This window comes from Lissotriton vulgaris, chromosome 8 (genome assembly GCF_964263255.1).
Source record: "Lissotriton vulgaris chromosome 8, aLisVul1.2, whole genome shotgun sequence".
NCBI lineage: Eukaryota > Metazoa > Chordata > Amphibia > Caudata > Salamandridae > Lissotriton > Lissotriton vulgaris.
Genome location: NC_141696.1, coordinates 575,354,417 through 575,379,271, shown reverse-complemented (window position 1 = coordinate 575,379,271; position 24,855 = coordinate 575,354,417). Strand labels below are relative to the sequence as shown.

At 46.7% G+C, this 24,855-nt stretch overlaps 1 protein-coding gene across 1 annotated transcript in view; it reads right to left on the bottom strand.

Annotated features, from left to right (window-relative positions):
* PIGA (phosphatidylinositol glycan anchor biosynthesis class A) overlaps positions 1-24,855 on the bottom strand; it is a 153,746-nt gene that overhangs the window by 127,829 nt on the left and 1,062 nt on the right. The gene's annotated exons all lie outside the window — the stretch shown is intronic.

Genomic DNA, 24,855 nt, shown 5'->3' with positions numbered 1-24,855 from the left:
GAAACCCATGCGTTGTTTCTGCACCGCCTGGGTGAAGTCCGGATAGAAACTGACCGAGGCATTATCAAATTTGGTGGGACCCATGGTTCGTGAAGCTTGCAAAATAGCATCCCGGTCCTGGAAATTAAAAATCCTTGCGATGATAGGTCTTGGTGCGGCCCCCAGCTTGGGCTTCCCACCGGGAACTCTATGTGCTCTCTCCACGGTAAAAAAGTTGCTGAGGCCCTTAGGCGCAAGATGTTTAAGGACCAGATCCTCCACCAGGAGGTCCGTGGAGACGTCCGCGTAGTTCTCCGGAACCCCCACAATACGGACGTTGTTGCGCCTGGCCCGGCTCTCGAAATCCTCCAGCCGGCAGGCAAGCTGGTCGTTGGAGGTATGGAGAGTGCGGACCTCAGCCTGGAGGTCCGAGACGTCAGTGGTCAGGCTCGCAGTTTTAATGTCCAAAGACTTGACCCGTTCATTCGTCTTACCCAGGTCCGCCCGGATTAGGTTCACCTCGATCGCCACCGTGTCGAACTTAGCAGCGAGAGTTTCATATTGTTGGCCCATAGTTGCCTGAACACTAGTAATGGCGCCCATGATGTCCTTCAGTGTCGGCTCCTCCGATGAAGGAGCACCATCTCCAGTCCCCTCAAGAGCCTTACTCGCTCCACCTGGGGACCCTTTCGGGCGAGTATAGCGCTCTATAGTCTGGGATTGAATAATGCCCCCCCCCGATGCGTGCCCTTGGTGTTACGCTTCTCGGCATCCGCCTTGCCCGCCATAGTGGGCCTTGAGCTCCCACGGAGTCGTTGTGATCTGGTCAAAATGATCCCGCTTTCGATGAACCTCAGGGGCAAGCGGGCCAGGAACCAGTGCAGATGTAGGAGCCGCAGTTCAGACGAGAAGTTGAGTGAGGCAGCTGTAGAGCGTCGTCAACAATGGCCCAAAACGAAACCGAAAGTACCACAGGGGCTGTGGGCGTGTCATGTGGCCGTTGTTGTTGAATCATTGTATCATTGAAAGGAGTATGGTCCTCTTATTTGACTGATATATCAAGAACTTGATTTGTGAGTAACACCTCGCTATGCTATAAGAGAACTAACAGAAATGTCAGCTAGACTGCATATTTATGTCGTCTTTTATTATGCCTTTAGATCTTTTTATCTACGGACTACATTACTGTATCGGACGATCATTTTGCTAGGAAAAGACGTTGCAGTCAACAAGGTAGACTTATATAATGAATAATCCCTTATCGAGTAATGTGACTATAAGTGCAGACCGAGGCCATGAGAATACTTCTTTGAATACATGCCTTACCTTGCATCTATTACCCATTAGGATAAAAGATCGATTGGTCTATGCCACTATCCAGTATGAACCATTTTGAAACACCTTTTAAATCAGATCGTTATACCAAAAAGGAAAAAGGTTTAAAATATTGTGGTTCAGAATGAACAAGTGTATAGGAGATTGTGTTCCATACAATGTTCTAATATTAACACAAATAAAGAATAGCTATGTTAGAAGAATATGTATAGGATGTGTGGTATATATTTTTTTTTTTTTTGAAGAAGCCAAATCGGTGAAACGCGTATGTCAGGGGGGTCTGCCAATAAACCATTGTTGGGAAAAACAACAACTTGGAGTGCCGTCCTTTCTTGACCTTCGCAAAGACCACGGAGGTGTGTGCTAGTATATATATATAATGTCTGAAGATCCTTTCCCACTGAAAAAGATGAGAGGCCACGCGGGGAACACAGAACAAACAGCCGTTTATTTCAGAGGTCCTGGAACGGCGAATGCATTTCGGCAATCGTGCCTTCTTCAGCGCCTTGCCCCTTAACAACTTTTTTCTCAGTGACCTCCTGTTGAATGTTCAAAGGCACTGTGTTCCCTCCCCCATGCAGTCTGCACAGCCAATCACAGTCCGTTTTGATTGTCGCGGACTCCAAATCCCAACATGCAACAGTTCTGGCAATGTCGGGTAGCCGGTGTGGAGGAGTGGAGATCAATGTCGTCTCGGGCCCAATCAGGTAGGTGGGATGGTTGAAGGACGAGTGAACATCGCGGTGCATGCCCTGTGTCCCCGCTTGTCTGCAGCGCCTCTCCTCCCAGGTTAGGTCAGAAGCTGGGGCAGTCAAATGTGAGACCGTTCGCCCGTAGAGATTAAATACCTCAGCCTGCTTCCTCCACGCTGAGAATCCTGGCGGACTGCTGGGTTTTAATCGATCCCTCGATTTTCATGAAAGCTGCAAGCAGCGCGGTTGCCAGTTATAACCCAGAGTCACTTGCTGCTGCAGGGCCAACTCTTCTGCGCGTCTGGCTGCGCAGTAATTATGTCTGAAGATCCTTTCCCACTGAAAAAGATGAGAGGCCACGCGGGGAACACAGAACAAACAGCCGTTTATTTCAGAGGTCCTGGAACGGCGAATGCATTTCGGCAATCGTGCCTTCTTCAGCGCCTTGCCCCTTAACTTTTTTCCCAGTGACCTCCTGTTGAATGTTCAAAGGCACTGTGTTCCCTCCCCCATGCAGTCTGCACAGCCAATCACAGTCCGTTTTGAATGTCGCGGACTCCAAATCCCAACATGCAACAGTTCTGGCAATGTCGGGTAGCCGGTGTGGAGGAGTGGAGATCAATGTCGTCTCGTGCCCAATCAGGTAGGTGGGATGGTTGAAGGACGAGTGAACATCGCAGTGCATGCCCTGTGTCCCCGCTTGTCTGCAGCGCCTCTCCTCCCAGGTTAGGTCAGGTCAGGTCAGATATATATGTATATAAGATAGCGTTCGATGGACACTTTTGGGTTGAGTGATATCGCCATAAGTCATGTATGCTTTATAATGAAATTTTCTCTTTTTCTATCTTGCTGTATGAATAATAGATCATGTCTGTCTGAAATCGCCCTAAAGTGATTATGCGTGTATATAAAACTGTTCTTAGGCCTGAAATTGCCCTAAATTGATCATGTGTATATAAAACTGCTCTTAGGTCTGTTTTCATGATATAATGTAATTGTTATCTTTCGTGTAGTATAATGTAACTGTGTTTATTAGGAGCTTTTGAAAAACAGTACTACTTCTGTCTTTATCTAATATTTGATGTGATGTAGAGGATTGTTCATTTTTACAATGAACTAAAGGATATATATTTTTAATTGCAGAAATTAATTTTTGGGAAAACAGCCATATATTCCTAACGAAGGCGGCTGTATTATAAAAGTCCGCCGAAACGCGTTGAATGAAAAGGGAGAAGTGCAATATACATCTATGAAGGATCATTCTGACTGTTGTGGAATCTGTACTTTTAATTTGCACCTCCCTTATTAGCACTAGGAACTGTTTAGGTTTAGTAATTTTTTATGATTTGTTCCTTTCTTATATTGCCTGTGTTCCCAAAACTTAAAAAATTCAATTTTATTCTATTTTTAATATTTGTTTTTAATTGTTTTTATATACATATATGAATAAACTGTGCACACTGAATTTATTAATTTTGACAGAACTGTTTTGTTGTATATTGCATTGCTCCACTTATTAGGTTTCGATGAATAAATGATAACTGTTTGATAAACTGGAAGAATTGTTGTTTTCTCATTGAATAATCCAAAGGGAATCTTGTTTTGACATACAGTTGTTGAATTGCCACCTGGGTACCTCGGTGACTCAAGTCCGGGGATGGTCTACGATGTAGGCCGCAGACTTCAGGATGCAGCAAGTCCGGTTTAAGTTCTCAAAAGATCTTCAGAATCAGCAGGGCATCGTATACCAGTACCCGTCGTTCAAATCAAGATTTGTGGCAGGATAGATGCGGGAGGCGGAAAGGGTCGCAGGAGCCCTGTGCTCACGCGTCCATCTTGGATTCGCGCGAAGCTCCTCCTCCTGGGTGGGATTCTTAGTGCCGCTAAGGTACTGTTTCTTTATCTATTGAGATCGGTTTCCTTACCTTCCTTATTCAAGTTAAGCAGACAAGAGTTGTATTTAATTACTTATTCTTCATTTGCAGATGCAGAGAGTTGCATTATGTGGTGCCGTGCTCCTACCTATTTTGGAGGCAAGTCATGCCACTGCTTACCCCGATCATCAGAGACTAAACCCCTGCCCGCTTGTCTCGCATTCTTAGCTTAGAATTACTTTAAGAATATTCTCTGAGGCTGATCTTATATCAGACCTCCTGCTGCATTTGAAGGCTCATTCCCCATTACAATCCAATTACATGGAGATTAATCTTTTTTCCCCCTTCTGTAATGCCTTATTAAATATTAATACACTGTAATGAGTTTTCTAATTTGTGGCAGACCCGGAGTCCATATTTTTGGTTTCCTTATTCCGCCTCAATGTTTCATTTATTTGGGGTATTTGGAGTGGGCCGCGTAGCCTCATGTTCTATTCCCGATCAACACTGATCCCAAACTTGCATCAACAATTTATCTAGTATCTTATCTAGATAATAAAAATAGCGTTCTACATTGCAGCAGGAGAAATACTGTGGGAGGCAAGGGGCGATGTTTGTGAGTTTAAGTCAAGGCAGAATCAACTATATGAAAAGTACACCTTATTTACTAAAATACTGAATGAAATGGATATTAAAAGTAATAATGACAACCCTCTTTTTTGAAAACTGGGCATTTTGTGTTTTTTTAGTTTTATATAGCGCAAACTAGACCCGAAGATATAAGGTATCAGATCGCTTTACATGAGCACAGTTTTGTTACAGATGGACAGTCATTAGGTCTCGCCTAGGGTTGCAGTGCAAGCGCTACTCGCTCTGCGAGATCTATTGTCGTCAAGTTGATTTCGGAAGTGAAGTGGAAGCTCAGCCCATCCTTTGTATTGGCCAGCGTCATCCTTTTTAGTAAAAGCTGGCCTCAGATTCAAAGTGAGGCTTTCTGGTGACCCGCCTGTCTTTAGGCCACGCCTACCCGGACTGGATCTTTTGCTTGCGGCGTGATGCGGTCTCCTTCAATTACTCTATGAGCACTTTATTCTTCACTCGCACAATGGCGGCAGCTTGTAATTACTGTGTGCTGCCATGGCACCCGAGCAGGACTTATCTACAAGGGCTGACTTTTGACAGCTTGTAATTACTGTGTGCTGCCATGGCACCCGAGCAGGACTTATCTACAAGGGCTGACTTTTGACAGCCCCCCCCCCCCCCCATGCTTCTTAACCCATACCCTTTCCTCTTAGAAAACTATTGCGGTGTTCGTTTTCTGTGGTTGTTAAAAGAAAAGGGCACTCCTGAATTTACTATTCACTGGTATTTATAACTTCCCATTAAGCGCCTGCAGCTGCAGAGCCTGCACCGAGCAGCAGGGCCGGGTCAGATTCCCGTGTGCACGGTGCTATAAGCGGGTCACTGGGGGATCGAATGAGGGGCCCTCCGCTTAAGTCATAGCTTAAACTTAGGCATTACATGCTTTCCGCTTACGCAGGTCTGATGTCGTGCATGTTCGAGCCAGAAAGCGCTGTACTGCGCATGCCTGCCAATAGGAAGTGAAGGATTGGGCATGCACGACTTGTTGCTCTGTGTAACTTGTACGGAAGGCACCAGCGAGAGCTGCTGTGCCACTTGTGTCAGTCCTCGCCATAGGTGAACCAGTTAGCAATGCCGCAGCCTCCAGCACCATCACCGAGATCACCTGAGGCATCAGCCAACCGGTAGAATACTGTTTCTTTGATCACATTTTCTTCCATTGGGGTCTGTATTATTATTTAACAAAATCACATTTCTTCAACCACCAGCCGATACATTTTCTTTTGCTTAAAGGAACACCCATCCCACCTCCCAAACAGCATCATGCGGCGATCTGGATATCCTTTATTTATTTATTTTATGTGGCAATCGTATTCCTGGTTGTGTTTACAGTCTTCAAGTGAATTTACTGTGTCTGCTAATGCACGTGCTCTCAAGCCCAGCCTCTCTAGCTCCTGCATTGCTGAAGCAGTGCAGGAGCTTGTTTTTGTGAGCTCACATGGGCTCCCCACTCATGGTCACGTGCCTATACCAAATGGGCCACTCTTGTGGTCTAGTACCCCATGATGACCATCAACTATCACCATCTTAGACTGACTTTAGCGTATTATTTTATTCTAGCCTTAATGTAGAATGATTTTACATATGTCTGCCTAGTGAGAATAGTTATGAAGTAGGGCAGTATCTTTCATATGAGCTCTTACTAATGACCTTGACACAGCTTCATGCCAATCTTGTTCTTTAGCTTTATCTTGCTTCTTGGCAGTGGGTGCTATTGGCTTTGACATGGTCTCATGTCATCTTGCATATTAATTTTGCTCTGCTTTAAGCTTCTTTATGTGCATGACAGCGCTTGCATAACAGACTCCATTTTCTCGACAGTCGCCATTTTCTGAGTTTCACAAGGTGGGGAGGGCATGTTTTGCTCCTCAATTGTTTTTTTCGCACCTCACAGACCAGACCACAGTGAACTGGATATTATTGATGGAATGTACAAACTCTGCCTCGAAGCCAAAATACAGGGGCTTGGCCAGCCACTGTCTTGACCTTGATGCAGACTGGTACGAGCCAGACTGTTTTTTTCCAATGAGAAGGGGCGAAGCTTTCTAGAAGCTTTGTTTTACGTTTGAAACAGTATTAAAGCAAGGGGCCTTCGCGGGACAGAAGTTCACCACAGAATAGACGTATTGCTGTGGATCGGTGAGAGCTTTGTGTCCTGACTGAACTCTTGCCTGGCTGCAGTACCGGACTCCCCTCAGCTTGGTTGGCGAGATGTTGTGGAAAATCAGTCAGTGAGGAGTTCCTAACCAACTGTTTTCTATTTTCTTTCTACTCTTGCTAATCTTTGCTATTCTTTTCCCCATTGTTTCTTATTGCTTTCATTCATTATTACACATATATATATATATATATATATATATATATATATATATATATATATATATACACACACTAATATTATAAAGAGAGAGCCCAAACCTTTGAGGTGAGTAATCTCAGGAACCACAGCACCCATCACAACACCCAATACGGCATTGGAAAGGACAGTTGCAGCAAATGGACATGGGCTTTACAGCTGGCCACCATATACATTCGAAGGGTAAAAGAACCTTAGGGGCAAAGTAGTCCCTTGTGGGCGTGGGCGTTCTGCTGGGAGCGTGTGCCTTGTGCTGGGGGCGTGGCCATACAGCGATGGGCGCGGCATTCGCTATGTGTTAGTACTTCCTTGTGGCCGTGTGCGTTGTGCAGGGGGCGTCGCCATACACCAATGGTCGCGGCATTGAAGCGGCATTCGGAAAAAATGCTGCACGGAAATCTGGTAAAACAAGCGTTCGCATTTAAGCGGCATTCAGAAAAAATGGTGCGCGGGAATCAGGTAATACAACTGTTTACAGGGCTGCGTTGGGGGCGTGGCCATACAGCAATCGGCGCAGCATTCAATGGGCATTCAGCAAAAATGGGGCGCGGAAATCCTGCAAAACAAGCGTTCACAGGACTCAGTTGTGGGCGTGTGTATACCCGGACAACGTCTAGACGGGCTGCTAGTATATATATATATTACATTTTATTTTGACCGCTTATTTCAGTTATCCATTTGTTACTTGGGAGTCTGCCATGACTAATGCATTCGGCCTGCCTTTGTTGAAGTAGTGCATTAATAAAATGTATATGTGTTATATTCCATTCGTTTGGAATGGTATTATTATCTCGCCTTGTGGGAGTGCTGGGTTTTGCCTCGGCCGAAGGGAGTATGGTTGTTAGAATCTGTCCTTTTTGTGAAAAGCAGATTCAAAACAGTTACTCTCCACTGCAGCGGGCACCTTGGGTCTGTGCGCTCAGACAAATCAGAACCTCTCTTCCTCATAGCTGGATCTGAGCGAGGCAAAGAAATCAGGGCATCGACAAAACACTGTTGACTCCACAGCAGCTGGAATAGGTCCAGCAGAACCCATCTGGAACATGCACAAATGGAAAAATACGAAGGTAATAGCATTGCTTTTCAATGTCTGACAGAAGCTCCAGTCGCAGGAGATGCTCCAGAATTGAAATGGTTCAGTTCCACTATCTTGTTCCACCACTGGCAGAGCGACTGTATAATTTCTGCTGTTATTAATGGATCAAGCCATGCAGGGCTTGAAGGGCATGGCCATGCTTCAAGTTGTTTGTGTTCAGTTATTCAACATGTGGCTGCCGAGGCATAAATATAGGTGTTGAGTGCTCTCGAAATCACTGAAGGACACATTATATTGCGTCCGGTCTGTGTGTCTGTTTAGCACAAAGTGAAGAGACGTATCATTCATGTTTAGAGCTAAAGTAATTCTGTCTGAGAGAGAACGTAGTTTGTTATGTAGCCTGCCCTTCAGAGGATATCCGTTTATTTTTTATTTTGAGTGTTTTGTATAGCGCAAACCAGACCCTTGCAGGGGCGTGGCTTGGCTGCGAAGTGGAATGGCCGCAATCCTGTATTAATCCGTTTAAACAACGTTGTTTCCTGACCCCACAAGTATACGAAAGCCTGCCGGAGTGTTGGCGTGCCGAGAACGACCCGTGAGGCTCCCGAGCGTTGTGGCGCAGCAGCATCGGATCCGGTACGTGTCGGAGCCTGGGGCCTGTGCCTCCGAGCTGGGCCGGGGCCTCGATTTTGTGGGTTCCCAGATCGCCTGCTCACGGACGCGGCCGGCCGGGACTGCACGGCCTCCACTGGACAGCCCGTGGATGTGGCGGAGCATGCCCGGGCACCGAAACTGCAGCGGTAGGTGCCGGGTGTGTCCCTGATGTGGTGCGAACGAGGCGGGAGGCCCCGAAGAGGAGACGGCTGCCGGGGTGCACCGGCATGGAAACACACGCCCACAAGAACCGCACCTGTAAGGCTGGATGGCGGGGGCTACCGGGCACGAAGCGAGGTGTACAGCGACCAAGGCCAGGGTTGCTCGGGTCGACTTGAGTCGTCAAGTAGTCTCCCAGCCCCCTACTTGATGTGTGGACTCAATTGATTCTTTCGTGAAGGGGGAGCCGCCATTTTGATTCTACTGCCGGGGGAGTCCAGAGCGGTCTGTCCCAGACGTCGGCGGCACATCTACACGGTGCCAAGGTGTTGGCATGCTCCGGTTAAACCCCCCCCCCCCCCCCCCCCCCACACACAGTGGCAGACTCACCTGCTGTGGTCAAAGGATGGTGGGTGTGGTACCAACCCTTTAGAAGAGCGCAAACTGGGGCTGCTGTGGGCTGCTGTTGACCTGGTGACTCTGGCTTGATATCAGCTGCGACCACGAAGAGCGGCGCGACCTGGGCGGAGTTGTAGCTACCCGCAAGCGACGGGCTGGTTTATAGCGGTAAAACAGGTGACTGGAACATGACGATGCAGTGTCCAGCGGTGGCACATTAATTTTGCATATAGCCTGGACGAGTGTGCGAGAGGCCTACGGTATCGCGGAGGCACATGTGAAGTGAGTTACCGGGCTATAGAGGGCCTGCATACGCCCAGTTGGATGGGGCACACTGTTTAAGTTTTGCGGCATAACATCGCACTTGTGGCGCGCATTTACAGGTGCATCAGGGGACACTGTGGTAGCCGTGCGCCATTCGTGCCATCCGTGAGCCTGGAATAGAGCAGCGCCAAAGATGGGGAAGCCTGATACCGGGTCCTGGACGGCAGAGTCAGCACAAGGCGCAAAGGAGGATCTATAGATAAGACCTCCCCACAGACTCCCAAGGCACCCGTGGAAGCACGTATTATCACGTGCGGAGGTACAAAAATTGACCTCATAAAGATGGGGATATAAAAGACCCCTTCTCACCTGGTCCTGAAGAAAGCCCGACGATCACTTTGACGAATAAGGGCTGAAACATGTCGACCTTTTAACTCACGAAAATAGGTAGCGTAGAGAACCCTAATAATTCTCAGAAACGCATACCAACGATATTTTCAACTTCACTGGCTCGAATCCAGAATAATAAAATTCACGCTCTGGCTCTTAGAGTTATTTTAGATTCACCACTTTCACTAATCAATGGACACTACTGCACACAACCTTGGATGACTACCTCCGGGCGGAGGCTGCATACCAAAGAACCCTGTGATTATGCAGACACTCGATAAATTCAGCAGAGAACCAAGATATACCACTACCCACTATTCCATCTCGAGTGCATGAGGGTTTTTTACAGAGGGACGTACCGAATACCTGAGTAATCCAGGTTGGCAGGACAAGTGATCCAACCCCCCACTGATTTAAAGATTTGAGCCAAAGGAAACTGGTTGGATCGTTAATTTCCTTCTCCCCACCCCCCTTTGATTGAAGAAGAAGCCTGATACTAGGCAACCAAGGCTCAATTTTGAAAAAAAAATCCACGAAGGGCCCTTAACCGGACAATAGCTCACAAGGCCCGCTGGAAGACGCAGCGACATCTCAGCTGCCAGCTGAAGAGATCCGCGAAATGTTTAAGGACCTGAAATCTAGTCTCCAGGCCATAGATGCCAAGATGGACACCCTGGCCACCAGTATGGATAGGATAACTCGGAGAATGGACAAGCAGGAAGGTCGAGTGAGCGTGCTCGAAACCAGGGTGACCGAAACGGAGGAGGCCCAAACGGAAACAGACAGGAAGCTAAGGAGCATGGACAGGATCCTCCGCGTCATACAGCAGAAGAATGAGGATTTAGGAGCTAGGTCGCGACGCAACAACATACGCATCACAGGAATTGCGGAAACCACGAACATTCCGAACATGGAGAAATACATAGAAAAAATGATGTCAGACCTATTTGGGCAACAACTGTCGGGCACATCGTACACTGGGTCCGCGGCCGGGGGCACCGGCGCACCCGGTTATTGCACGGATCCTGAACTACAGAGATCGGGACATCATATTGCGTCTGGCGAGGGAGAGGGGCGATATTCAATACAATGGAAACCACTTGGCACAATATCCGGACTTCACACTCCAGGTGCAAGCAGCGCACAGGGAGTTTATTCCCGCAAAGAAACTTTTCCAGCAAATTGGCGCAAAATACTCCTTGATATACCCGGCCAAGCTGAGGGTGCAGGGGCCGGGCAAACCTACGTTCTTCACTCACGTACGCCAAGCAACTGGCCAAGGACCGCAAAAGACAGGATGCGGCCGAGAGCCAGGGCGCGAATAACAATCTCAGTGACAAGGACTGATCGGGAGTCACCTGGTGACCGGGCGCACAAATAAGTACTCTATGTGAAGTAGTGTGGCTCACTGGTTAGAGGCGGCAGACCCGAGAGCAGAGGACGGCCCGGGACCAGGGTTCGATGCACGGCAGGTTTCTGGACCAGGGTCAGCGGACTCGATAATTCTCTCGCCTCGGTGCCCACTCTGATCAGCGATCACACTCGGCAACTCTGGGCATTAGCTTGCCTCATCTTCACTAACGGCCCCACCAGACCGCCGGGGATGCCTGGTCTCACCCTGGAGATACCCATTAAGGGACCATCTCTCAGGGAAGCCAGGAAGGGTTTCGCAGCGGCCGAAGCGCCTTGGGACCCTACGGGTAAGTAGTGCGCTATATAAATGCCTATACATTTACATGCAGCAGGCAGCTCTTGCTTGGGCTATCACTGGGGGTTGGATTGGCTTGTTGATGCAACGGACTGACATAACTGTGTTTTTTCTTACGATTCAGTATTGACGTGGGAGTGGGAAACTTGATGTATGGTTGTAGTAGTTCATTTGGGAGTCTGGAACGTAGCGCCAACTCCTGGCCACCCTGCCAAAAGCGTAGGGGTGTTTGGCCGGCCGACCCATGTACCCCACTGGGATGATTACCGCAAGTTCACTTTTGTGGATCTTTTGTTTACAGTTTGTAGTGATTTGGGAGGGTGTATCACAACCTAATTGGGGGGTTGGTGTGGGAGGCTGGGTGGGGGTGGGGGGCGTATTGTTTTTCTTTTTGTTATCTTTGTTCTGCCTCATACTGTATGGGTATACTTGCAGCTCGTGTATCTAGATTTGCTGGAGGGACCACACGTCCCTATAGCTCTGATGGATGGTTGTTGGACATGGCGGCACTGATTGCCACTCGGGGGCTTCTCCACTGGCTTGTAGTATGAACTCACTTAAATGCATGTCCTGGAACATACGGGGTCTAAATGATCGCAGGATTGTGAGACTGGTTCAGGCCTATCTGTTGAGACACTGGGTGGACATTTGCCTTCTCCAAGAAACACACTTACCCACATCGGCTGCCTCCACTCTTAGGACTAATAGATGGGGCGAGATACAGATATCCGGCTATTCGACATACTCTAGAGGGGTGGTCATTCTTATCCGTGGATGGTTACAGTGGAAGACACATCAGACAATAGTGAATAGTTAGGGAAGATTTGTTATTGTACAGGGCACGTTATACGATACTCCCACACTGATAGTAAATGTCTATGGCCCAACCCAGACTTCTTCCTGTTACTTAGTCACAGGATTTTAGCACTGAGACCACAGTCAATCTTATGGGGTGAGGACTTTAACGTAGCTTTATCCAACACATTGGATAGAGAGGGAGTGACTAGAGAGCATCACCCCTGGGCTGCGCAGAATTTATCTGACATTATACATGACCTTCATCTAGTGGATTCATGAAGGGTCCTTCATCCCACAGTCAGGGAGGGTGCTTGCATTACACACCATAGGTGCTTGTGGTCAAGAATAGACTACTGGCTTGTGACGAAAGATATTCATACCTGGGTTACTGATGTGGCACACTACCCTCGTACCCTGTCGGACCACGCACCCACTGTGCTTACACTGCGTATCCCCGAACAATACATTCAGCCCTTCGCCTGGCGTTTCCCATCCACGTCATTGTTAGATCAGGTTTTCAGAGAGGGCCTGAGGGACAAGATAGAAGAATATTTTACGCTCAATGAATGTTCAGTGGACTCGCCCGGGACACTCGGGGAAGCTTTTAAGGTGGTGATCAGAGGTAACTGCATAGCGTTAAAAACTGGAGTGTTGCGTGATATCAGGCAAACGCTAGCCAGGCTAGAGAAAGACATAGGTAACTTAGAGCGCGATTTTCAGACAAGCCCATCCCCAGCCATCACAGCGCAAATTAGATCAAAATTGACAGAATTCCAGATCGAGGCGGACAGAGAGACAAACTACTCACACAAATATGCACAGGCGAGACGTTTTGGAGAGGGCGATAGGGCAGGGAAGACACTGGCAGGCCTACTGTGTACACCTAGAGGTGCTGACTATATAACAGAATTAAAGTTAGATGATGGTGGGGTGGTCAGGACGCCACAGGACATTTTGGGTACCATGTCTGGGTATTATCGGTGACTGTACACATCCAGCACACGCCCGTCGGAAACGGACATAACAAACTACTTAGACACAGTGGCTTTGGCTTGGTTCAATGATGGTGCCAGGGTCTACATGAACATGCCGATCACCGTGGAGGATATCTGGCAGGTGATTAGCAGTATGCCGCCGGACAAAGCCCCTGGGCGGATGGCCTCACGGCTTGCCTTTTACAAGGAGTACACTGACATACTGGCCCCTCACTTACTGCGGGTGTATCAGGAAGCAATGGAATCGGGCGAACTACCCCCCACCCTGAGAGAAGCAAGGATCATAACTTTGCTCAAACCTGACAAGGACACTGCCTCTCCCGACTCCTACAGGCCCTTGTCCATAATCAATTTAGACACCAAGATATATGCAAAACTTTTAGCAAATAGGTTGCAACCGATGCTCCCGCAGATAGCACTTCCGGATCAGTCCAGCTTCATACCAGGGAGGTCGACGTCACATAATTTGCGCACGCTGTTTGGAGAATTGTATTATTTAGCTCCTCATGTGCAGGCGGTGGCTGTGCTGTTAGACGCAACTAAAGCCTTTGATTCACTGGAATGGAAATTCCTATTCAAATTGATGGCTCGTATGGGACTCAGCCCAGCCTTTATTTAGCAGATTCAAATCGTATACTCTAAACATTACCCGTGGCACGAGGCAGTGATGTCCTCTGTCGCCATTGCTCTTCGATATCGCGACAGAGCCACTGGCGGCGAGGCGCCGCCAACATCACACGCACAGAAGCATAGGGGTCTATTAATCTCCATGTACGCAGATGAAATGACTATTTATATGACCAACCCCAAGGACAACTTTGTCATTATAATGAGGGAACTGATCAGGTACGGAGTCCTCACTGGGATCCAAATTAACTGGACCAAATATACGATCTTAGCACTCACTTCAGAGACAGAATCATTCACAACTGAATATCCTATTAAATGGGTCCAGTCGGAGACTAGGTACTTAGGAATCACTCTAAGTAGATTGACGCAGGACCTGTGGCTGGCTAATTATGGGACAGTGATGGACTGGATTGACACTGTAGGTTCAAAGATGGAAACGACTCCCCCTGTCACTGCTGGGTCGAATAGCAATCACCAAAATGGTTCTGCTGCCTAAACTGTTATATTTATTCGTTAACATACCAATGCTGCTTAACGTGCACTTTTTCCGAAGACTCAGGACAGCTGTGGTTGAGTTGGTATGGGCCGGGAGACAGCCGCGTGTCGCCTGGAGCCTGCTGACACTACCCTTCACACAGGGCGGCTTAGCTGCCCCAAACTTCAAATTATATGAGTACAGTGCTCAGGCGCAGTTTCTGCACTTTTGGCAGCACCCAACACCGTTCCAGCCGGTCCCACTTAATGCGACAATGTACCAGGCCTATAAGCGACCGCAGCAAGAAATTGACACGGTCGCGGTAACAAGATAGGTATGGCAAAAAATTGCGACTTGTGCAGGAATACGGGAACTCTACGCCCCATCCATGCCATTGGGAGGAAACCCACTGTTGACTCCACTCACAGATAGGGCCACTACTCGGCGGGCGGAGGCACACGGGCTGGTGGCCAGTAGGGACCTATTTCCGGAGGCCACATTCTTGACTCTGCCTGAAATGTGCAAGGAGCAGACGCCTACAGCATCAGACGCATTATTGTTTTATCAGCTCAGAGCAGCCTGTAGGGCGCGATACACTGAATTTCCTCAGGAACCAAAGACCCTCCAAGCGTTGGAGAAAGTCCTATCCAATCCATCACCCAAGAAACTGATCACACGCATATACACTGAAACACAAAAGACATCCCCAATCGCTAATTACACCTCGAGGATAGACTGGGAAACGGAATTGGGAACAGAGATTACGGAAGAGCAATGGACATATTGCTGCTCCCAGCTAGAATATTTATCGCCGAATTATAGACTTCGACTAATACATTTTAACGTTTTACACAGAGAGTACCGCACTCTGATGCAATTGCATCAGATGGGCCTTTTGGAAGACACGAAATGTTGGAGGTGTAGACAACTGGACACCACACTTCTACACCTGGCGTGGTTATGCAATCCGATAGCTAGATATTGGGTGGAAGTGGTACGGCACATAGGAGATATTATCAATGCGCAGGTGGCGCTCACACCGCTGATTGCACTGTTGAGCCATGTCCAAGAGATTCCGAGGGAGAATCGCAAATTGAGGTTAATGCTCTTCCTATTGGCCAAACGCCAGGTGGCGATTCACTGGAAAAAAGCTAGACCACCTACTGTTAAGGGCTGGCTACATTCAGTCACATACTGCAAGGACCAACTGACACGATATTGGGAACTGATGCCCACTAGATCCCGCCCAGTGGACATTTGGGGGCCTTAAGTAGCATGGTTGGAGGCGGGGGGCGTGGACCACTGTCTGACGGAGAATGTTTGATCTATGTGCTCTGGAGGAGATCAAGCTCTGCGGGTTGTTGATGGCAAGTGCGATCCAAATCTATCAGCTCCCCGCTGGACTCGAGGCGTGCAAAAGGCTATACAAGACAAATGTATTAGATATCCATTGAATAGACCAGATAAACAGAGGTAGAATGTAAGGCTCAGTTCGGGCAGATGGGAGTTGGGGGGGGGGGGGGTGTTACGGGAAAAGTTCAATTATAAGATGGGTAGTTGCAAAACGGTATGCTTGATATTCCCCGTGGAAATTTGTTATTTGTAGGGCATTGTCAAAGTATTCTTTAGGTTGACGTTCGTCACATTAAATCCGCTGCCGGACCCCCGGGTTGTTGGCCATCAAGCGGTGTGCTAGACAACAATTGCTGATTTTTTCGCTGCCGGCCCCCGGATTGTAGGCTTATTACAGCTGTGTATTGCCTTATAAATGTAATAAACTCATTTAAAATAAAATTTAAAATAAATAAATTTTAAAAAGACCCTTGCGGGTATCAGAGCGCTTTATAGGGCAAATACAGGTGGTAGACATAAGCATAAAAAAACTGAGAGTTAGATAAATAAAGAAATAGTAGCTGGTATAGAAAAGCACATATATACATGGATGTAAAACAAGTGAATTTGGCCATAAGGATGCATCTGGGCATTTTCAGTAGTCGACGGAGCCTGTGTTTTCCCAGGAATATTGGTTAGTAGTACTCCTTGTCCCTGTTAGCAGCGCTCATCAGATAGCTGCTTATTCACATGCCTTATAGGCAATTTTATTTTCCACTGCAAACTCTTGTGCTACTATAGCTATTTGTTTACCTTCCATTCTTCAGTGTCTTCTTGAGCATTTCTGTCACGCAATCTGAAGGTTATGTAGGACTTTCACACAGGGAATGCCAGTTTCCTACTCGTGACATTTTTTGTGGACATGAACTCTTTATGAACTAAATACTATTCCCTAGTACGCATTCTTGCTATGCCACCCACAGGTGGAGTTTGTTTGCATGCCATTCTCATGGAGGTTCCTGCTATAATGCCAGAAGGCTGCTTGTATAGAAGACCATCTCATGCAGTGGCAAGTCCCATCATACAAACGTTATGGGAAAATAAGTATTTTCCAATTAGTCCACCACTTTATATGGGTACTTATTGTACTTATTTGATTGATTGAAAAAGCTTTATTCGAGTTATAGACTCATAAAAGCACAAACACATTTTAAAATACATACATTTTAAGATACATTATAGTTAAAACTCATATTTCATACATAAAAATACATTTAGAACGGTTGTGCAAGCTTTAACAAAAAGGATGATAAAATTTACTCTAGAAATTTCAATTCATATTGGGAGATAGAGCCCTCCGCCTAATGGACCATGCCCACCCCAAGTATTTTGCTGTTCCCAGCGCAAGGGGCATGTCAGTGGAGGTACAAATAATTCTCAACCCCTCAACACCACTAGATACCCCAAGGTTTCTACAAACTGGAGCCAACCATGCTCTCCTTGGGTTTGCATAGGCTTCACACAAAAATAAGAAGTGGGCTATACTTTCGTTAGGAGCACCACACACCGGGCAGCATGAGGTGTTCGAACTTCTCCACCTACCCGCCAGTGACCTCAGGGGCAGGGAGCCTGACCTTAACTGGAAAAATAACTTCCTGTCTAACGGGACAGTAATACTGTCCCAGTATTGTTCTAGTACAGGTCTTGTTTTAATTTCCAGAAATCTACCCCCCATTGTTTCAGATTGTGTGCTCCTCCAGAGCCTTTCTTCTACGTAGTCCCAATAGATAGCCTTGATGCTATTTTTACTTGGGAATACTTCCCCAGAGGGATTTTCCCAAAGGTTAGGAAGACCAAGCTCACCAAGAACAACCCTGAGTGTCTTCAACCATGATATTTTGTGGAAAGTATCTGATTTGATTAAGGCTAAAAACCCATCAGCATAGTGTCGGATCTCTGGGGTTGTCCAAAGCCGTCTCCAATAGAGGAGAGGCCTTAATCGAGCACGGTCACTAACTGATCTCCTCCCTAAATCAAGGCCAAGCGGGATTAATGGCGCACTCTGGGGGAGACCTGTAATTCCCCTCAGGAACCTATTCTCTGATATTTGTAGAGAAGGGAACCTCTCAAAACCCCATACGTCTGCCCCGTAAGGGGCAGACCCTAGAGCTTTGGCATCAATCCATGAGGACCGGTTTTATAGGCCTAGTTTTTGATTTAGCTTGCTCTACCCTAAGCGCCCCTGCAATCTGCTGATGTCTCAGTACCGCCTTTTCTATAAGGCGGGACCAACCTGGCTTACTCGATATCTCTACCCCAAGATAAGTAAAAACTTTGACTACCTCGAGCTCGATGTTGTTCAGAGATACCCTTGGTTGAGGTCGGCGCCTTTGGGAGAAAACCATCAGCTTAGTTTTGCTAGCATTAACTTCAAGGCCATGCTCCCTACAAAAAATGTCAAATATATTTAGGGCACGCTGCAGTCCAGCTGGGGTTTTGGACACAATTAGGGTATCGTCAGCGAACATCAGGATCGGGACCCTGATGCACGCTAACGAAGGTGGATCCACGCTTGCGTCCAACATCCTATCCACAATACCATTGATGAATAGGGAGAAAAGCAGGGGTGCCATTGCACATCCCTGCCGTACACCCCGCCCAACAGGAAAGTTAGCAGTAGATTCCCCGTTCCTCCCCCATTGGACCTTGGCAAAGTTACACTCATGGAGTCGCATTATCAGGGTGAGCAGCTCGGGTGGGACCCCTATTCCTTTCAAAACTACCCAGAGCTTGCTCCTTGGGACCAGGTCGAAGGCAGCCCTCAAGTCTACAAAAGCGACATATAGGCTGCCCTCGCCAAGGAGTACCGTCCCCCACCGCAACATGGTAAATCGAAATATTTGATCCACCGTGCTGGTCGCCCGTCTAAAACCTGCCTGGTAAGGGGAAAGAGCATTTTTCTCTTCTACCCAGTCCATAAGTTTGTTAACCACCATTTTCCCCACCACTTTTTGGACAGTGGCAATCAAACTTAATCGGCCTATAATTGGCCGGGAGTGACCGATCACCTTTCTTGTGGATGGGTATAATTATTGCCCTCTTCCATATTTCTGGAATTGCAGCCCCTTTAGCTAAGGAGTTTCCCAGTAGGGTCACATACCTAGCCCACCGTGCTTTATCATTCTTAAATAAATCAGAGGGTATTCCATCTAGACCAGGTGCCCTTCCCCCTTGTAAAGAGGAGATTACCAATTCTACTTCTTTGTTTAAAAACAAGTTTTCCTTACAAAATACAACTGGAATTGGTTCTGTAACCACAATCTCCCTATTCTCTGCATACTGGGGTTTGAAATACTCGACCCAGGATGCCTCATCGACATTATTATCTGGGTTGTTAGGGGTACCACCTCGGCCCCACTTCACAATTTTCCAGAAGAGTCTGGAATCCCTTGCCCCGGAGGCTTCCAACAACTCATCCCAATATTCTTCATCCCACTTTTTCTTAGCCTGGTGAATACTAACATTGTAGTGTTTCCTGGCTACACTAATCAGGACCCTGTCCCTACTTCTAATTGCCCTACCCAGTTCCAATCTAGCTAACCTGCACTGCTTATTAAACCACCTAGCCATTTTAAGTGGGGCTTTTCTATTTGCATTAGTTGATCTCATAAAATGTGGTTTTAAAAGGGAAAAGAATTTATCATGTATGGCTGTCGTTGTAGCGGACCCAGGTGTTACGGGATTTGCTTTCTCCATGGCGGCAATTGCAGTACCCACCTCAGAACTTATATAGTCCATGGACGCTACATTTGCCAGCACATTTGGCCATTTGACTCTACGCATATCATTGGCCATAACAGGTAATACTTGACTACGTGATTGTAGCTTGTCCGGCATAGCCGTCCACCAGGTGTGGGTGACACAAAGGGGATTATGATCACTTTCCAATCTTCCCTTTATTTCCATATCGCCTATCCCACACCATAAATTAAAGCTACAAATAACATAGTCTATTCTGCCTTTACTATGACCATTGTCAAATGTACAATTGCCTCCCTGGTCGCTCTTTGTCCTTCCATTAAGGGCCTTCAGCCCATATTCCAAGCATAGTGCATTTAATAACAATATGTCTTTTGTCCACCGTTTAACTGGTGCAAGAATTAGGATCGGGACACCCCATTGAACATCTTCCTCTTGCCCTATAGGATTTTCCGTATTCTCCAACGGTTCGAAGGTCCTGTTGAGATCCCCAGCCACAACCACTCTATTTCCCAGGGACTGTGATTCAAAGAAGGTGGATAGGGCCTCTAGGGTGGGAGAATTCCCAGCATTGGTACCCCTAGCATAAATGTTGTATATATCTATCACACCCCCCTTATCCGGTGACATTCTTATCAATTGGATATCCTTGCAACCCAGGTCCAGCACTTTTATTTTAACTTGTAGACTTTGCTTGATCCAAACTGTTAAACCTCCCATGGGTCGGCCCCTATGGCCTCTACTCGCTGGAATACAAAAGTTTAAATAGCCTGGGAGGAAGATCGGATCGCAAGCCCATGTCTCTTGAAATAAACACACTTCAAACCCGTTTACAAAGTCTATCCAATTTTGGGACAATAGTCTAGTACCTAGCCCCGCGATATTCCACGAAAAAAACCTCCCCGGGCTAATGCCATTACAAGTTCCCATTTCAGGGGCTGGCATGAGGGGAAGGTTGGCCAAACTCTCGCGATTACCTTCCTCATCTACAACCATATCCACACAGTCAACATCATTTCCCTGGGTAGCAACAGTATTTAGTACGGACCTTACTTCACCCCCCAGGCTTTCAATGCACATCATACTGTCCCCCCTCCAATTCTCATTCTTCCCATCAATGGTCACTTCATTTGGACATGCTATTACATCCATAACTGATGCCACAGAATTCTCGGATATATCCTCTCTAGCCATATTGCCCCCAGTTTCTACAAAATTACCCGATTTTCGTCAACATCCCCACCCCAAATTTTTCGTCCCATCATGAAAGTTGTAAACATGATCATAACAAAAATTCAGTCGTGGAAAAGGAACGTCAAAAGGGATGGTCTCTGCTTGTGGAGGAAAGCTGAATCTCCCTAGCTCATTATTCCCACCAAGTTGGGCGCCAACTGGTCTAGGATAGAAAAAGGTGAGATCCACAATGCCAATTCCACCACTGCTAGTGCTCCAGCCTGGCCTCGTGATCAATCCTACCACCCTTGGATCTTGAAAGTTGATTATAATACATTCTCCCCCCAGATTTTTTGGGGTACATCCTATCCAGTTAACCCTTCTTACCCCGATAATCAAACCATGCACTTCCCCGGGCAGTGGTCTATTTACCCTTAACCAGTGCATAACCTTATTTTTTAACATCTGGAAGGTTTCTCTTTGGCCTACCAACAGGAGTGGAACATTGGTAAGAATAGCCACATAGGGATAAGACTCCGGGGTGAGATTTATTGGGGGTATCCTAGTTGGAGGTTTTATCACACAGGGTGTTGGTTGACTTTGTTCTGGAACAACAGGACGTGGAGGGGGAACATTCTTTGACACCAAGGAAGTATTTTTTTTCCGATAGCTATCGCTACCACCAGTTACAGAACCATCCCTGTTTGGAACTTGTGGAGCATGGGGCTTATTTGCTTCAGCACTATTTTTGTAAGAATTTCTATCATCACTGACCGAAGGACCCTGGCAAGTTGTCAGGGTACTTGGTAGGGGTTGAATAGCATTACTGGCAGGGATTACAGTGTTTGGGCCTCCCTTGCTACCTTTAGCCACTGTACTAGGGGGCTTGGTTTTCCCGCAATTGCTTTTACTTGGGATAGCTGGCGATTCTGAAGTATTCTTACTGCTTTGTCCCTTCCCCCGTAGGCCAGTTGCAATACTAACCACGGGAGGATGTAGTTCAGCTGAGGGGGTACCTCCATCTCGCTCGGCTGATTGCTGGTGATTACTATTCTCGCCCGTTTTAAGACAGGACTTAATTAATGATTTTGTTGAAAAGAAATTATCTAGACTAGCCTGCTCTAGATGGTCTAGCTGGTCAGCTAGCTTTTTAAGTCTGTCTTCAAAGGGGTTCAAGAGGGACCGTATTAATTTTTTCAACTCCGAGAACAATTGCGGGTTGGATGGTGGTATCCCAGGGGATGCTATTACTATGGGGTCTGAGCCTGAAGGCAGTGGTGTCCCAGGGGATGCTATTACTATGGGATCTAAGTCTAATGGAAAAGCTTGTCCGTCACCCATTAGTGGCCCACTAGGATTACTCCCAGTAGTGTCACGAGATCGTATACATGTTCCTAGTTTCCTGCATTTTTTGGGAGGTTTTGGAGCATAACATTTCTTTGAAACTACACTCCTTTTCCTTTTAGAACAGGGTTTGGATTTTACAACATGTGTTAAAACACTGGGTTGAGCTATAAGCTGTTGCCCAGTGGATGGATTAATAGGGACACTAGGAGGGGTTACAGGCAAAGTAGAGGTTACTATTTCCAGAGGAAAAGTAGCCAATGGCTCAATTGTTGGGGGTGAGAGATGTGAGATTTCCTGTGCAACAGGAAGCGTGATGGATGATAAAGGCGTGACCAGTGATGGAAAACTTTGGGTTGGACGTTTATCAACAGATGTTTTTAAAAGCTCAATGGACAACCTGCGTCCCGCACGTCTTTCTGCCAGAGCAATTTCCCTATCAATATCCTGGGGCAGCCGTTTAAAATAAGTATCTACGGGCCCCATGTTAGTAGCCCCTTTCTCGTTTGTAGAGGGCAACAAGGTCGGGGTGTTTATAATAGAAGCCATAATAGCGAACCTCCTACCACCTCAACAATTAAAAGCAGGTTCGGTCAGTAACACAACCAACAAGGAATAATACCAGTTCTGTAAATGTCAGTGGGATGGCCCAGCCCGGCCTCCTTCGGCACCTGACGGCCACAGACGGTCCCGCCCTTGTCCCGGGCTTCTCCCGGGCGCGCTCCCGCACAGCGCCAAGGACTGCTCCTAATATAGAGGGTAGGTGTTCAAGGGCGGGGCAAACAGGGAGAGCGACCAGGTGGAGGTGATTACAGCGCAGGGACTCCTGGGCAATGGAGTCCCTGTCCTTCACCTGGCGCTCGCAGCACTGTGCTTCCTCCTCCTGCCCCCGGTGTTAGAATCCACAAGGAAAGCACCTTGACACAGAAAATACTCAGTCCTGCAAAAGGAAAGCTACACGCAAGGGTTCTCCTCCTTTCAGCCACGGAAAGCGTTGATGTAACAATGATCACAGTCTATTCTAAGCCATTGTACCAATTAATTTCTATTGTACGACTATAGGACCCATATACAACATACATTTGCATAGGAGTAACTGAATCAAAGGAACGTTATTCACCTCCAGGTTCTAAGTGGCATCATAGACAAGTTGCTCTTAATGTCACTTAAAACCCCACTTTGAAAAACATTACTGTTACTCACAGGTATCCATCTACAATTCTGTAAGCTCTTTCCACGTAAAATTCTATATTCTAGAAACGCACTGGTCTCTAATATTATGCACTACATTGTAGAATATGGAATGTCAGAGTGAGAGTTTTTTGTAACATTGTTTTTGATGAAAATAAAAGCTAGTTAGGGATGAAATGACTTGCACGCTGAACTGGACTTTTTCAACTATTTGCTCTACAAATCACAGCAATTTAATTATAGCACTTCTGGGAAAGAAGTTTCTTAATTCAATTCATTGACTTCTCTGGCTCATCTTAATCTAGAACTTATTTGTGCTACCATGCTTGCCAATAGTGCTTTATTGAAGATTTGAAAACATCTCAATGTGAAGGCTAGTCTAAGTTGTTTTATGTGGTGAAAAGTGAGATTTTGCAGAAACATAAATCAGAACTAGGTCAAATTTGGAAGTGCAAGAAGACTTTGCACTGCCCTAGAACAGTATACTTTACTACGAGTACAAAGAGCACGCTTATGCACCGCTTGCAGGTTTTCAAAACATATCAATAAAATGCAGTCATTTACAATGCCATTAGCTCAAATTTGCGCAAAAGTGAGACCTATTGCATTGCAAATGCTCGTTTTTGTTAGGGACTGGGGTATAAAGTGATTTGCACAGGATGTTGACCGTCGTTGCCGAGACGCGAACGTGGTTCCCCAGCTTCGATGTCGACCACTCTAGTCATATGGCTACATCCTCTCCCATTTGATGTAATGTATAACCACCCCACACAAGTTAATTAAAAGACACATTTTGCTTTATTAGTCTTCTCTCAGATCAGGAAACGACGGAGCCCACTGAAATACAGTGGCGCTGCTGTTATCTGGTCTCACATCCATAGAGCAGTGCAGATAGCAGCAGGGACTGAGTCCTTGTTGACTGTTATTCTTTTGGAGACAGAATTTAAGACAATGTTGGGGAGCGTTTTCTGTAAGAGCCTTAAACAAAGTGCTGGGGAAGCAACAGTTTTATACTTAAATGAAAAACATTTAGACACAATTTAAAATAAAATAAATTTTTTTTTAAAAAAACACCACACAAGGAGTAGATAGGGTGGGCCACTCTACTGTACTGCCTGTCCATTAATGGAGACCACAACAGATAATGGTGTGCTTTCCAAAAAACATTAAATAAACGACAAACATGCACGGCCCAGGAGTCCTGCAATTGGCTCAAAAGGTCACCAAAATAAACGCACGCTGAAATAAGAAGGTGCAATGTTCTTACAAGAGCGCTGTCCACCAATCTCTGTGCGATACGTATACAAAACAACTCTCATCTGCGGTTTCACTACCAAACTCAACAAAAATGCAGGCAGACCCATACATAATGTTGATGATTTGCCGAGTTGGGTGTCCGAGTGCGAAGCAGTGCAGTCAGTGCGCTAATCCACTGACGGTACTGTCTACTAGACTCTAGACCAGGGGTCTCCAAACCGGTCCTGGAGGGCCGGATCCATACCAGAATTTTTGAACATCCCCAGTGAGATACATGTAGTAATTTAAAAAATCTGGCATGGATCCGGCCCTCCGGGACCGGTTTGGAGACCCCTACTCTAGACTGTACTTATTTTTTGTTAGACGTAGTGAATCTCCCAACTTTGCAACAGGTGATAATGAGTCCCTTTAAA